Genomic DNA, 14,598 nt, shown 5'->3' with positions numbered 1-14,598 from the left:
GTTGCCCTGCAGAGGGAGATAGTTGGTGAAAAGAGGCACCGGCATAGTCACAGGTGCTACATAATATGTATCTTTAAAGTTCCCACTTACAAACAGGTATACATTACATAATCATTTGCAAATTCCCCAAGCCAGTGTTCATTTACAAATTCTCTGCCAAGAGGGGGTGGGAATGAATAATGAAGTTTTATTAAATGCTGCTGACTTGAAGGTACTGTCTGAAACTATTCCATATATTCTACCTCATTTAACTTTCATAAAACTACCTTTGTGATAGGTACTACTAAGTCAATTTTACAAATAAGAAAAATGGAGCATCAATTATGAGTCCAAAGTCACAGAATTAATGAGAAGCAGAGGACAGATCCAGATCTTCCTGTTTCCAGTACAGAGTGCTTCTCGTAACACCACGTCTGGTACACCCACACCCAAACAGGTAAACATGAAACATGTTATATCATAACCAGGTAATATAAAGTAACAGTTAATCAACTTTAATTAAAATGTCAAAAACATTTTACAATACTAAACTTTCTATAGGACAGCTAAATGAAACCAAAATACCTATTTCACCTATCCCCACGTCTTTATTACTTAGCCTCTAACAATGCCAAATACAATATATAATAGGAGCATCAAGATCACTAGCAAAATAAATCACTCAGTAAAATAAATCAGTATTCAAACCCAGATTCTAGTTCCAGATTTGTGAATGTGACACACTCTTATACTGATGGTTTTGTAGTAATGGGAATCCAGCCATTAGTACAAGGGGGTTTGCTGCATGGAAGTTCCTAACTTAATATGTATCTTTTTTTTTTTTAATTTTAAAGAACAGGTTACTAGGGAAGGGATAAAACAGTTAAAGACACTTGCATAGACACAAGCGGACAGGAAGAGCAGGTGTCAACAAGACATCCAAATTAACAAAGCACGGCATAAAATGAAAAAATCTTCCACCCCTGAGGACTAGGCACCCTAATTTGTAGTATTGCTTGTACACTCTTCCTCCAGGTCAGGACATAACCTGGCTCCCACTCACTATCACTCAGGTCTGAGCTCAAAGACAATTCCTCCTCCCACCAACCTACACATTCTTAACCCATTACTTTACTAGTTTTCTTTATTGCCCTTACCCCCACCCAAAATTGTCTAGTTTAGTATCTTAGAATATTGGCTCCTTAAGAATAGAGACCAGGGCCTCCCTGGTGGCACAAGGGGTTAAGCACAGCACTATGAGGCTACCTGCAGCCTCTGCAGTGCTAGTTTGATCCCCGGCCAGCCAGGGAGCTACCCACATGGCACAGCAGACATCTCCTGTCTTGCCTGCTGCTCCCCTCAGCAATGTATTTCAGTCTGCCTGTTCTGTTCTCCACTGTTTCTGGTGAATCCTCTCACCACACACACACCCCCCCCCCCACCTCTGGTTGGTACCCCAGTTCTTGTATACATAAAGCTTTAAAAAAAAAAAAAGGAATAGAGGCCTTGCCTCTCATTCCCCATAGTGTCCCCAGTGCCTTGAATAGTGCCTAAAAAGCTGTTCAACCACTACCTTGGGAGTTAGGGAGTAGAAAAGAATATGAATAAAAGGGACAAGTGCAGCTCAGGTGAAAACCCGGTCATCCGCAGTTTGAGGAACAGATGTGATAATGCCAGTTGCAGAAACTTTAGAAAATTCTTCAGTGGGGGAAAGGGAGACATAAGAAAAAAGAGAAGACCAAAAAGAGAACAAAGACACAAAGAAAGAAGTTTTGAGTCTCAGAAGCCAAATAGCAACGGGGTTACAGGACACCTTTAAGGAAGGGGGTGGTTAGCATCAAATGTTTTAAATAACAAGAGCAGTAAAAAGGTGTTAAAACCTGACAGCAAGGTCTCTGGTGACCTCAAAGAAGCAGTCTCAAGAGTGTGAAGGTGGTAGTCAGGCTGCACAGGGGGTTTAAGAACAAGGGGGAGGAGGCTTTCAAGGCAGCAATGAAGGCAAAGAAAGGGATGCACCCAGGAGTAGCAGAGAGGGGGATGAGATTCTTCTTTCTTTTTTTCATACAGTGACTCAAGTCCCACCATGTCATTATTTTAGATTCTTCAATTTTCCCTGCTATATTATAAAGCCCAAAGTAATATGGCCCAGAGGCCCTGACTGATCAAGTTCCTGTCTACCTAACCAAACTGCATCTTTGTTCTCTCCACTTCAATTGCAAAGTGTTGGTTCCACTTCAGGTCTGTCCTTTGCACATGTGGTTTCCTATGGCTGGAAAATCACCTCATCTTCTTAGCCTGCTTAACTCTTTCACTCTTCAGGTTTTGATGTTTTTTAAAAAAAAAAAAAAAAACCCTATCTCAGGGACCCCTTTTCCTTATCGCCCCCAACCTCTGCTTTACAGTAAACTAGACATCTCTCCTAGTACTGTACATAACTGCAAAAAAAAATTGTATACTTGTTGAATTATATCTTCTACTAGCAAGGAAACTTCCTTCCTGCTTTGTTCTAATATGTGCTATATAAATAACTGTAAAATAAAGGAATAAACATGAAAACCAGAGTGCATTTTTATCTCAGCTGATGCATCATAAATGGCCTACTGCCTAAGTCTGCATTAAGTGGGCCTACAATTTATGTTCAGGCCAGGAGCTTCCTGTGACTCCCCCCTCCCCCTAAATACTCACCCTTTTAACTACCTGAGTGACTGGTCATTCTAAACAATTGAAATCAAATTTTTTTAGGAAAGCACCATATATCAAATGATTATCCAAATTAGATAAATGGTATATAGCCCATCAGTGGATGTACCTAAAGCTTTACAAAATGGCGTTAACTGAACAAAATTGGTCAGAATATAAAATGTAGGCATATGTGTTTTACTTTTTTAAACCTGTATCTTTAGCATTAACCCTAAAATGGGTTTGCAGGTACACTTGGCAAAAGATCCAGTAGAGGGCCTCCCCGGTGGCGCAGCGGTTAAGCGCTGGGTTGCGAAGCTGCCCGTGGCCTCTGTGGCTCCGGTTCGATCCCCGGCTGCTCCCCGGCCACCAGAGGAGGGTCCCACATGGCGCACAGACCTCTCCTGCCGCCCGCTGCTCCCCTCAGCAGTGTACTTCGGTCCTTCTGCCTGCTCTGCTCTCCGCTCTGGCTCTGGTGAATTCTCTCACCCTCCCGTGCTTCTGACTGTACCCAGTGCATGTATAAACAAACAAACAAACAAACAAATAAAGCATGCCTCTATTAAAAAAAAAACTTACTTTAAAAAAAAAAAAGATCCAGTAGATCTCTTTATGAGTCACCATCTGTCTACCTCCCTATGTGTGATACACTATATTGGTTTAATAGTAGGATTTTCCACTGGGAGATACATTTGGCAGACAATTTTGTCCCTGATTTTCTTTCTTTTATCTTTTACCATAGCATTTTAAATTACACTAATTGAAAAAAAAAAAAAAGCTATAAATTACAGCCTTGCTAAAGTCTGAGCAAATTACCTGTGTAAATAAACCTATAAATATAATTGTGCTTAACTGAACAACTGTCAGTTCTCATATCCTTAAGCCCTTTAAAACACCATTAAAACAAGAGCTGTATTAATTACAAATTGTTATCTATTTCTTCTATTTCTTCTTCATATATTCAAACTTGTCTGAGTTACCCAGTATACCTGAAAATAACAGATTTATTTTTTAAAATACCATAACAGGTCATTTTAAGGTAGAATTCCTTACTCACTGCCCCTTCCACAAATACAAATTATGGGGTTTTATAGTCTTCTGTCTCAAATGGGAAGAGAAGGAAAAGATACAGCTAAATATTTTGCTATCAAAGCACATGGGATGAAAACAAAATCGAGTTCGTTTCCAAGCTCATAGCAACTACTGTTGTAGGTATATATAAATAATACAACATAAATATCACTGAGAAAGAACTAAAAATATATTTAAGATATGGTTGGGGGAAGGGCTGACTTTTTGCACAATTTTATATTTTTGGTAAATCTTGCCTTAGGAAAAGCACAGTATATGTGCGTATGTGTGTATAAGAACTGACACCAATAAAACAGCATTAATAGGGGGCCTCCCTGGTGGCCCAAGGGGTTAAGTCTCCACAGTATGAAGCTACTAGCAGCCACTGTAGCACAAGTTTGATAACCTCCCTGGCCAGGGAGGTAATCCACTTGAAGCTGCAGACCTCTCCTGTTGCTCCCCTCAGCAGTGTATTTCAGTCAATCCGCCTGTTCTACTCCCCACTCTGTCTCTCCTCTCACCCCTCCCCCTGCACCTCTGGCCTACACCACTGCTCTTGTATGCATAAATAAATAAATCTCTAAAAAAAAAAAAAAACCAGCCATTTTGAGGGAAAATGAATATATATTTAAGAGTTCCTTTAAACGCTTATAATTCCTTAACAAAATTCCCTGGAGCACTACCTGGTTTATAAGATTTTTAATTTTCACACAACTGGGAAGACACCATTTCTCCTTAAAAACAGAGTGAAAATTGGGGCCTCCCCGGTGGTGCAGCGGTTGAGCTCTTGGTTGCGAAGCTGCAGCGCCAGTTTGATCCCTGGCTGCTCCCCGGCCACCAGAGGAGGGTCCCACATAGCACGCAGACCTCTCCTAACGCCCGCTGCTCCCCTCAACAGTGTACTTCAGTCCTTCTGCCTGCTCTGCTCCCCGCTCTGGCTCTGGTGAATTCTCTCACCCTCCCGTGCTTCTGACTGTGCCCAGTGCTTGTATAAATAAAAATAAATCTTTAAAAAGAAAAAAAATAGAGTGAAAGTTAATTTATCTACCGCTACTGGTGCCGTTTATATACCAAACTTTTCTTGGTTTGGGAGACTGCCTTAAGTGTTAAATTTTTGATAACTCCATTGTGATTGAAGCTGAATATACCAGCTACTCTATTTTGCATTTAGCAGGTCATACTTCCCTGCCAGACAAAGCATCCTAAATACAAATTTGAACTCTTTATCTTGTTTTTAAAATGAAGCATATTCACCTATTTAAAAAAAATTTTTACTCATCATATGTGCTAAGCAAGTATCTTTAGCTTGTATTGAATGGTTAAAATCTTTAGGTTGTAGTCATTCAATCCTGAAAACAATTTTGGAAATACGTGCTGTCTTTATCTTCCTTTTTATAGATAAGGAAATGAGGAACTTGCCCACTTTCTCACAGCTAGGTTCAAATCGAGCAGTCACTTCAGAGTCTCCAAAAACAGAGATTATGAAAAACAAAGTTACAACATAATAAGCCAGTTTGTTTTCTCTACAGGTGTGATAAAGTGAGCTGATTTAACCTCACCCAGGTGGGTTGAAGTTATTACTACCTTCTCTACAGATAGCCACAGTTCTTCTATTTAAGTTTCTCAGAGGCAGCCTCCACTTGCAGATCATTCAAATTACTCTTACCCTGAAGAGTTAAAGCACCTTTCGTGGAGCAGATTCTTCACTGGTTTTTCATTCTAAAAAAACTTGAAGTCTGTCCTATTGCTACATTGACAGCAACTTCTCACTCTACTCTCACCTCCTTAATCACTTGTACACTTCCCAATCCCCCAATCCCCCAACCCCTAAAGTTGCCCTTTTCTGCTACAGACCAGAACTATCCTGTTCATTTCCAATATGCTCCATAACCTAATCTCTTCTTAATGACGTTAAACAAGTACTGTGTTTGACAGAAATTCACCTTCACTTTGGTAAGGTATTTAGAATGGAGTTGCCCCTTCAATAAATAGCCCCACCTGGAGTTATGGTACTACTCCTTATTCACTTCCAAAATGAAAAACTGCCTCAGAAAATGTGCTTTTCTATATCCATACTTTTAACTAAAACTCCTACTGACTTGAATATCAGTTAGACAAACTGTTAACAAACCATAAATTAAAATCAAAGTAGATTTTAATCTATTGTAAGAAAAACATGTGGACTACATGACATCTATTTTCGCTCCAAGCCATCTCCTGTTTCCTAATAGTCTTCTAGATAACTGACAAGTGGTGGCTAAGTAAAGAGTATCTTGTGATGAGGAGGGAAGAAACACAATGGTCATAAGAAGCTGACCCTTTATAGAACTTTCAGTGTTTCATTTGCTAATGATGTTATTCTTAAACTCAAAAACTATGAATGGCTTCCTGTTCACACAACACAGGCCACAGCCCAAGGTCACACTGCTCACAGAATTGAGTCTCAGTCTTCAAAATCTGATGACATGCGACCATTCTGCATGTTGAGCCCCACCAGCTTCGGCGCTTCCTAGGACTCTGATCTAGTGAAAAGGGGTTACCTCTAACTTTGTCTCTCACACAATGTATACACCTACCTTTGTGCCTTTGCTCATGCTGCATATACAAAAGAATGAGCTAATCAATCTGTACTATAAAAAGGGGGTGGGTTTTTGCAGGGGGGAGTTACTTCTTAATCCTCTGACTTTAAAGGTATGCCACAAAGTTTCTAGGAAACATTATATGAAACCATGGTGGCCATGATGGTCATTTCCTATTTGCTGACCTTGCAAGAACAGCAAACAAAGTTTGCCATAATGGGACAAAAATACCCCTACCCCATTTTATTTATTTATTTTTATTATTTTTTTTTAATAGAGGCATGGTTTATTTATTTGTTTGTTTGTTTTTGTTTATACATGCACTGGGTACAGTCAGAAGGGTGGGAGGGTGAGAGAATTCACCAGAGCCAGAGCAGGGAGCAGAGCAGGCAGAAGGACCGAAGTACACTGCTGAGGGGAGCAGCGGGCGGCAGGAGAGGTCTGCACGCCATGTGGGACCCTCCTCCGGTGGCCAGGGAGCAGCCGGGGATCGAACCGGCGCCGCAGAGGCCGCGGGCAGCTTCGCAACCCAGCGCTCAACCGCTGCGCCACCGTGGAGGCCCCCCTACCCCATTTTAAACAAGGGGAAAATCCTTTGTATTTCATACGTTGATAAGCTGTGTCAAAGTGCCAGCCCAGAAGAGTGTTCACCTTCTGGGAGATGACAACTCACTGCCCAGACCAAAAATAGCCATGGAAGACAGAACTAAGATGCCTGACTCATGGTTCGATGGACAACATTCAGAAGCATAGTGTGCTCAGTTTGTTGCAGTTCTGGACCCAAATTCTAGTTGTACCATGATTTAGCAGAATGCAACCAATAAGACTATCAATTTGCATTTTCTGCATTTGTTCTTCAACTCCATAAATATACCCAAAACACTCGCCTCCACATCAGTCTCCAGTCTGCTGCTAGGTTACCTCACAGTAAACTGGTTCTTTTCTCAAAAGCTGGTGGCACTGGGTTTTTTGGCTTCTGTGTCATGGGGTAGCAGGCGCATGTTCAGCAACACGATCATAATGTAGCATTTACTTATTTGTATGTGTAAAATCTGCAACTGAGAAACAAACAAGAAGTCCAAGAGCCTTCGAATAACTGGCAAACACTAAGGATGAGATTTTTACCTGTTTTGTTGTCTGTTTATTCATCCCCTGAAGCTCATAGTAAAAGCACAACAAATATTTACTGGGTGAATAAAGGACACTACTAATGAATGAACAAATGAATGAACAAAGTGCTGTGTGAATATTACTGTAAAGTAAATTCAGTTACCAAAGATTAAAAATATCCTAACAAAGACCAGCTCTGTCTTCTGGTTAGGCTTAAAGAAACTTTCATTTTGCTTCTAAAGCAGGTCTTGCCTCAGGACTGGGCAATTTACTCACAGAGCACCAAGGAAAAATGTGTGCCTACTGCCAGCTGTTAAGAATCACAGATCATAAAATCTTAGAAGCAAATACACTGCGGAAATGAACTTAATGTTTTATGTTTTCTTATTGCCTCAAACTGCCAAAAAGGCTAGTGTACTTTACAGGGAAGAATGCTCATAGGAAGTAGTTTCCTACCCCTGAAACCCAATTATTTCAAAGATGACAACTATGTAACCCTATGTGACTATAGGGTTTTTCAGACAGGAAGCAATAGTGGCACACCTAGCTGAGGAAAGGGGAGAACAAGAAACAGAGAGGAAACAACACACTGAACAAGAACATGGCTTAGAGGTTAGCCTGCAAAGTATAAAAACAATGAACTAATTTCTCTAATGTCTCCCAAAATGTTATTTACCTGTATATCGTAATTTTTTAAAAAGAGGAAATAAAGGACATGGAAACAAATAGCACTCTCCTTGGTGGTCACCTGCCTCTCCCCTTTTTCCCATTGTAAACATCTTCTCATTTTAATGGCTCCTGTAGAAAAAAAAGTGGTAATAACTTGATCACCCTAAATAGGGCAGGGAATAGATCATGGATGACTTTTTTACACTTTCTATTTCCCTATAGTTTTTGGATTTTTTCTAAAGTAAGTTTTCCCTCTTGTTATGAGAAAACAGCCTTTAAGTTTAAGGAAATCGTACAGCTGAAAGTGTATGTCCTAGTAATAAGAAAACTACACTAAAGAAATCCTTTACCCAAAAAAACCACAAGAGAATTCAATAATACCAAACCATCCAATCCTTCCACTCACTGTCTTAACTCTTTTCCTCCTCAACTGCCAATATACCTAACAATTCATTTACCAAAAAAAAAAATCATGTCTTCATAATAGTTTAAATTTATGTAGCATTTCACTGTTTGCAGGCATTATTTAGCTGATAGCCCCCTCCCCCAACAAATGTGTGATAGCCCACGTGAGTATTTTTATTTTTGCTTTACAGGTGAGGAAAATATTGCCATGACAGAAGCCAGGACCTTCTCATTCCTCAGTTGTTATTCCAATACAGAATTTCTCAACTTTGGCGCTATTGATATTTCAAGCCAGATAATTGTGTTTTAGGGGGCTGCCCCATGCATAGCAGGATTTTAGCAGTGTCCTTGATCTGGCTCCCCACTAGATGCCAATAACGTTGCCTCCTCCCATCTCCCACCCCCTCTCCAAGTTGTTACCAACCAATAATGTCTCCAGGAACTAAAAATATCTCATTGGGCATAATCATACACAATTAAGAACTACTGGTCTAAAAGAATCTGCACGATTCCTTCTAGCATCTACATCCTATGACAAAGCTCCATATATCACTGAGCCAAAATAAATCAGTGTTATCAGATGCTGCATGTTCAGCTAAGCAATTCCCAATCCACTTAAAATAATTTTTTAACCTGGAAATTTTCTTGTACAAATATTCACATCTCAAATGATAAGTCTAAAAGCAAAGTATCTCATCTGAAAATAAGGATATACATAATAAAGACATAGTGATACCCGTGGGCTTAAAGGAAAAAACATGTAGAGATAAGACAGATGTCTTTCTAATAAACCTTATTAATGCCTTATACCTTAGCGTTCCCTCTCTAAAAATGGATATAAACTTACACATTGTCCATACTTGTTTCAGCTGGGCTTCTGCTTAAAAATGTTACTTCAAGGTTTTTAGAAGAAATCAAATGATAACTGTGGAACATTATTAGAAGTGGTGGTCTGCAGCTGAAGCCACTAGTGTTTGTGAACCCAAAAGTTAAACCGGCAGATCTCACAATCCTATTTAGAAGCACATTTAGAAGTTTAAGTTTCTTCGCACTGCTTAATCTGAGTCTATTCCTGCCTATTCCACCCTAAAAATTCCTTATTTCATAAGCCTTTTTAGAAAATACCTGAACTGAAAAGCTTTTGCAACCTAATTCCCTTTAACGTCTAAGTTCTGTAAAGGCAGGATCCCAAATGGTCAGATAATTACAAGTATGGCACTAACCAAACTGATATTAATACTGCCTAAATTACAGCAAATTGAAATGCAGTTATATTTTTAAATATGCATGAATTATTTTGTCCATATAGGTCTAGTTCAGTCATCCTCTCTCATCATTTCCCAAAGGTAGTAATTAGAATACTGTGGAAGGGGAAAGTATTTGTACTGGCTTTATTCAGTGCTTCAATGCGAAGTGTCACAACGCAATCCTAATATTAAAAAACACATTTTGCAGCTGTTTAGAGAAACTAAGTTATAGGGACCATAGTTATGAGGATAGGTAGAATTAAGAGGCTGTGCTTATTCATAACGTCCACAATCACTCCGGTATGATGTACTGATGTCTTTCAATGTAATTGGAACCTATACCGAGGAGACATATTCTCCGTATTACAAAACACACTGTACCCGAAGTGTCTGGTACCTCATGGTCTCCACAAACCTTCACCACAAAGTACAAAAGAACACATTGATCCTTCAATGAAAACAACTCCCTGATCTTGGAAGACATCAGCATGACCAAAAACAAAAGCAAGAAATACCACAAAATGAGGCTTTAGAAAGGAAGGAACAGAGATCTAATCAATATAAAATATTTTCCACTGTGTACCTCCATAACTCAAATCCTTTTCTTAAAAACAGCCAACAATCAATGACTTCATCATCACATCGAATTGTTGGTGCATTACATTCATCACTTAAATATCCAAGGCTTTTAATTAATACTTTGCTCTCCGACAGAAACAATGACAATTTCATACTGCTGTAAACTGCTGCCACTGAGAAAAAATTCTATCACTTAAAACAAACGTTAAATGCATGTATCCAACCAGGGGCAGAAGACACCTCACAGCCATGGATCAAGTGGCACCGGGGACGAGGTTCACTTCCCGCACAGTTTAGTACACAGTCCAAAAAATGTGCACACCAACACCGAACCATCACCACACCTTTTATCTACTCTTCCTAAAGAGGTTCCCCGGTAAACACACAACTAAAGAGTACACATCTCGGAAAGCTGGGGTGTGACCTGAGCGGGGCATTTACCAATCTCGCTAAAGACATGTCTCCCTCGGATGCTGGCGGGCGAGCGCGCGCGGTTGGGGTTTGAGCACTTAGACGGGGAGCCAGAGACCAGCCCAGCCCCAGTTAATGGTCCCCCTCTCCAGCAGGATTCTCATTCCCCGGGGGTTCTCACAGCGCCTCTCCCCAGCGCCTCCCGCCAAGGTGCTTCCAGCAGGCTGGCCGGCCGGGGTCAGGTTCCCCGAACAGAATCTGAAAGGGGAGGGGGCGTTTCCTGAGTTCCCAGACGACCTCCAGCTCCAGACACTGTCCCGAATCCCAGAAACTTTTCCTCGGTGAAATGGCAAAGAAAACGGCTAAAACCCTCAGCCTCCGTCCGGTGGTCAGGAGCGGGGAAAAGCCTCCAACCCCCCACCCCCCTCCACCCCCGCCCCGACAATTCTGCCAGAGCTGGCGGTCAAGTTCTCCGCGCAACAGCGAGGGACGTCAGACCTCAAGCCCGCGCCTGCAGCTCAGGGTGGTATAAACAGGATGTCAGCGCGTTCCAGGCTTGTTTATGAAAACTTGGTGTGAGCTCGGGGGGAGGGGGCGGCGAGCCTTACCCTTCCCCTCCCGGCCCGGGGCCCTGGCCCTCGACCTCCCCGCCGCGGGCCGGCCCGACTCGCTGGAAATCCCCCTGTGCCCCGCGCGCGCCCTCACGCCCCCACCCCGCCGCGGCCACCGCGTCCAGCACCCGGCAGGGGGAGCGGCCCGGGCGGCGCCGGGCGCGAGGACTCAGAGCGGCGGCCGCGTCGCCCGCCCGCGCCCAGCCCCGCCCCGCGCCCCGCGCCCCGCCGCCAGCGGCCGCCGCGGGCTTCTCCGCCTCCCCTCGCGGACACTCACCACTTCCGTGTGCGCCGGGCCAGGGGGCTCCGGGTCGCGGCGCGGGGCGGGGTCGGGCGGCCCGCTTTCCCAGCGGCCAGCTCCGCGGGGCCCCGGCGTGCGCGCGCCCCGGGCTGAGGAGGGGTCGTCGGGAGGGCGACCAGCGTTCGGGCGAAGGCCCGCACCGTCTGCGGCTCCCAGCTACTCCGCCGCCGCCGCGGCCTGCGTTCCGCGACGTACCCGCCTCCAGCCCCGCCCCGCCCGCGCCGGGCCCCGCCCCCTGGTGACGTCACACGCGGCAGCCCCGGAAAGCGGGAGGGGGCAGCGGTCGAGGCCGCGGCGCCGCCCACGCGCAAAACCCAGCGACTCCAGCCTTGCGCCCCGCCCCCATCCGGCCTGGCTTCGGCCCAAACCCCCAACGCGCCTCTTTTTTTTGTTGTTGTTGTTATCTTTTATTTACCGTGTCTTCTAGAAACACTAATCGAGGGATATTAGGTCAGCCCGGCAGGAAGTGAAACTGTCACGATCTGGCCATAGGTTGACCCTTCCCGAGTTTGGAATGCCCTCCACCACATCTCTGTGCCCTGCTTAATCACAGTCCTTTGGAAGAGAGGGCTGCTGGGCTTAATAAAAATAAATAAATAAATAAATAAATAAATAAATAAATAAATCCACCAGGGCCTCCCTGGTGGCGCAAGGCAATCCGCAGCCTCTGCAGCACGAGTTCGATCCCCGGCTAGCCAGGGAGCAGCCCACATGGCACAGCAGACCTCTCCTGTCTTGCCCCCTGCGCCCCTCAGCAGTGTACTTCGGTCAATCTGCCTGTTCTGTTCCCCACTCTGTCTCTGGTGAATCCTCTCTCACACACACACACACACACACACACACACACCACCCCCCCACCCTACCCACCCCCCGCATCGCTGGCCTGTACCCCAGCTCTTGTATGCATAAATAAATCTTTAAAAAATATTTAAAAAAATAATAAATCCTCCAACTTTGGGCCTCCCCTGGTGGCGCAGCGGTTGAGCGCTGGGCTGTGAGGCTGCCGCAGCTCTGCAGCACTAGTTCGTCCCCGGCTGCCGGCGAGGGTCCCACCAAAAAAAAAAATTAAAATTAATAAATAAATCCTCCAACTTTGACAAGTTACTTCGGATCCAACCCATACTGTTTAAAGAATGCTTTAAGGCCTCCCCAGTGGCGCAGCGGTTGAGCGCTGGGTTGCAAAGCTGCCTGCAGCCTCTGCAGCACCGGTTCGATCCCCAGCTGCACCCCGGCCACCTGGAGGAGGGTCCCACATGGCGCGCAGACCTCTCCTGCCGCCCGCTGCTCCCCTCAGCAGTGTACTTCGGTCCTTCTGCCTGCTCTGCTCCCCGCTCTGGCTCTGGTGAATTCTCTCACCCTCCCGCGCTTCTGACTGTACCCAGTGCATGTATAAAACAAAAACAAACAAATAAATAAAACATGCCTCTATAAAAAATTTTAAAAAATTAAAGAACGCTTTAAAAATAATTACATACAATAGTAATAAAAACTAAACTAAATAAAAAACTGGAAAACATTTGTTGATATCTAATGCTTGCCCAGCGCTTTTCATTTTCACTAGTTATCCCTCTAAAGTAGATATGCTCCTCTTTTTACCCATGAGGAAACAATTGAGGCTTAAGTATCTTAAGGCACACTATAGCCAAGGTTCATGCCCCTTTGCAATCCATGGCCAAATCCTGGCAACTTTTCTAGTAGCTTTTCAATCTATTCGCTTGTCTTGAGTGTTTAATACTAGGCTGATCTGCCACCACCTGTCACCAAAAGAGCCACAAACACCTCTCAAACTCTCAGTTTACATTCACTCCAGTCTCCAATTAATTGTTCATTATGAGCTTTTAAAAATTCAAATCTGTACCACTCACTCCCAATACTTAAAACACCACAGTCCCTTCCTCTTGAAAATCTCAAAATAAAAATCCTCTTAAGGGAGTCCGGTGACACTCTGCAGTTCAGCTCACTAAACAGAGCCTTCCCACCTGCCCTGATTTCACTAAACCCTAAAGAAGAGAGAGGTTACTCTTACTCAGCAAGAGTGACTGGTAATTGGTGAGTGAAAAGAGCCCTGGAATCTAAAGTCCTGAATTTTAGGTTTGGCTCCCCACCATCACGGACCAGTGTGACACCCTAAACAATTAGCAGTATACTCATAAAAATTGAGGCGCAAACTAAAGGATCTCCACAGTGCCTTGTGGAAGGAGATAGCAGAGAAGACAGGAGAATCAAGCAGGGAGGTGTTGGACCAGGTGTTCTTGTGTAGTTTGCTTTACCTGGTACTCAGGGCTGTTTGCATCATTTTCTTCACCTGTTAAACTGGGAGAATATAGACCTTACAAGGACTATGCTGAAAGCAAACTAGCACATGGCATGGGCTTAAGTAAATCACTGTGATTTTTATTCAGCAGGCCCTTAAAAAACAGGCATAAGTAACATGAACAGAGACAAAAACATGAAAGAGCCACAGTAGCATGGTTATTAGGCAAAGTGACACGTGAAGAAGGCAGCAGTGGGCCTCCCTGGTGACACAGGGGTTAAAGACAGCTCTGTCAAGCTTTCGCCAGCCACTGCAGCTCCAGTTCTATTCCAGGCTGCCAGGGAGCAATCCACATGGCACAGCAGACTTCTCCTGCCTCCCTCACTGCTCCCCTCAACAGTGTATTTCAGAAGATCTGCCTGTTCTGCGCTCCATTTGCTGGTGAATCCTCTGACCCCCCGCACCTCTGGCCTGTACCCCAGTTCTTGTGCATAAATTTTTATGAGTATACTACTAATTGTTTAGGGTGTCACACTGGTCCATGATGGTGGGGAGCCAACCCTGAAATTCAGGACTTTAGATTCCAGGGCTCCTTTCACTCCCCAATTATCAGTCACTCTTGCTGAGTAAGAGTAACCTCTCACTTCTTCAGGGTTCAGTGAAATCAGGGCAGGTGGGAAGGCTCTGTTTAGTGAGCTGAACT

The 14,598-nt window shown here is 43.8% G+C and overlaps 1 protein-coding gene across 2 annotated transcripts in view; it reads right to left on the bottom strand.

Annotated features, from left to right (window-relative positions):
* The window catches only part of JAK1 (Janus kinase 1), a 131,055-nt gene extending 119,380 nt beyond the window's left edge, over positions 1-11,675 (bottom strand). For both annotated transcript variants that reach the window (XM_037498876.2, XM_054691324.1), the window contains exon 1: positions 11,618-11,675. The gene's annotated coding sequence lies outside the window, so the exon portion shown is untranslated. The remainder of the gene's footprint in view (positions 1-11,617) is intronic.
* Between the last annotated feature and the right edge of the window lie 2,923 nt (positions 11,676-14,598).

This window comes from Talpa occidentalis, unplaced genomic scaffold (assembly GCF_014898055.3).
Source record: "Talpa occidentalis isolate TD23 unplaced genomic scaffold, MPIMG_talOcc4v2.1 talOcc4.9, whole genome shotgun sequence".
Classification (NCBI taxonomy): domain Eukaryota; kingdom Metazoa; phylum Chordata; class Mammalia; order Eulipotyphla; family Talpidae; genus Talpa; species Talpa occidentalis.
This window is presented reverse-complemented; position numbering and strand designations above follow the sequence as displayed.